The 1,922-nt window shown below is 51.4% G+C and overlaps 1 protein-coding gene across 1 annotated transcript in view; it reads right to left on the reverse strand.

The window, feature by feature from the left end:
- The window catches only part of LOC102252288 (ribosomal L1 domain-containing protein 1-like), a 19,546-nt gene that overhangs the window by 2,589 nt on the left and 15,035 nt on the right, over positions 1 to 1,922 (reverse strand). The window lies entirely within an intron of this gene.

A 1,922-nucleotide genomic window follows, 5' to 3' on the forward strand; every position in this document is an offset into this window, starting at 1 on the left:
ATCTCCAAGGAGGTGCAAAGTCAGCCACTGCCTGAGGCCATCCAGCAGGAGCTACAGAGAGATCTGTAGATTTCTCCTCTTTGTTTGGGGTTTGGAAGTGCCCAGATGAGGCCCAGCTGTGAAGCAATACAGGCTGCTGTTGAGCCTTAGGCCTTCTTTTGGTAGCTTTGGTGCTCTTTGACTCAGCAGCAGTTTGTTAGGTTTTAGATTGTAGAAGAACAGGCCATTCACATGAAAAAGCCTCTGCTCACAGCTTGGGTGGGGTTGTAAATTGGGTGGGGCGGGGTCTCAGGGAATCATCAGGGTGGAGCAAACCGCAATGGCTGCCAGTCTGCTCTGCCTCGGAGAGGTCCCAGGGTCTCTGTGTCCCGCAGCTACATGCAGGAACAATGATCACTGCAACCACCTCTGTGAGAAAGCCACCCTTGTGTTCCTGTCCCGTTGCCAGATAGTGAAGTTTCTCCCCATATGAGTCTGGGTTCCCAGAGTCTTAACCAGAACTGGAGTTCAGAGCAATCAGGAGCTTGTATCTCCCTCCCGAATGAAAAAGACAACAGCATCCTCAGTTGCCAGCTCATTTCCACACATGCCTCCATACCTCTGCACTTCTGCACCTCCACACCTCCTACCAGTTTCAATGCGCTTTTCTCTTTCCTTCTAGTTGTAGAATTTCCGCTCAGCCAGCCTTCTCATGGTTCTGGATGATATCCGTTTTGTCTTTTAGTTGTAGTTTTGATGTGGTTGTGAGAGGCAGCAACTACAAGTGTGTTCCTATGCCGCCATCTTAGTTCCTCTGCTAGGGGCAGATTTTTTTAAAAAGAGTAAAGTTTGGGAGATGGTGGCTGATGGGAAGACAGGCTGCAAGACAGTGTGCGAGTGAGAGAGCTAAAGTAGTGTGTGTGGACATGGGGGTAGTGTTAGTATTTGTGAGTGAGGGACAGTTATATTTCACAGGACTGTTGGGGACTGGTGGACCAGGCTCCCTGGCTGGGCAGCCTCTACTACCACTAAAAATTTCCCTCGGAACAGCTGGCTCTGCTGGAGAGGCCACGCCATTTTGAAAGGGAGAGCAGCTGTGATTGGGAGCCCAGCCTTACCTTCAAACCAGGGAGATCTCGGATACCTCCCAGGACCCTACAGCCACAATGCCCAGGGACCAGCTGACTCAGCTGCGAACCCACAAACACCAAGACTGAAGCCTCCCTGACCGCAGGCGCCTAAAAATTTTGTCCAGGGGCAGACATGTGACAGCTGAATATGTGATTGGGTCCTGCATCTTCTCACACAGAAGATAGAAGGAACAGCTGAATCAAATAACATCACCCAGAATTGGTGAATTAAACACAGCTGGTGAGGCAATCTGTGGATGGAAAGGTCAGAGATCTCCTGGAGAGGGGTGAGATCTGGGATCCAGGCTGGAGGGAGAAACGTGTGCAGCGGAATCTAGAGTCTCAGAGGGAGACTGCATTCTACCAAAGCCACGGCCCTTGGGGTCAGTGTAGCCCTCGAATGTGGAAGGGGGTCCATAGGGCTTCTGGCAGAGGGGGACGCTTGTGTAAATACAACTGAAGGCAGGCAGAAAAACAAAGTGGGCAGAGAGATCCCACCTGCTTGAAAATAAGGTTGTGGCTTATGACACAGAGTAGTGGTGGATCGTAGGGAACTTCAACACTGTGCTGACTACTTGACAGGAAACAGGCGTGCCAAGCAGAACAGTAGAGAGGGGTCATAAATCAGCCCCCATGGGTCATTGAAGCTCCGCTGAAGTGAACAGCCTTTACTGCTGGGGTCCAACCCCAGCAAGGTCCAGGGGTCCCCAAAGGTGTGGATGGAGTCGGCGAAGAAGGAATGACACAGAGACAGCATTCAGTTGATCAGCAGCCTAGCCAGGATCTCCAGCCAGGTTCTGTGTCCATGTTCTC

The sequence above is a fragment of the Myotis brandtii genome, unplaced genomic scaffold (assembly GCF_000412655.1).
Source record: "Myotis brandtii unplaced genomic scaffold, ASM41265v1 scaffold179, whole genome shotgun sequence".
In the NCBI taxonomy this organism is placed as follows: Eukaryota; Metazoa; Chordata; class Mammalia; order Chiroptera; family Vespertilionidae; genus Myotis; species Myotis brandtii.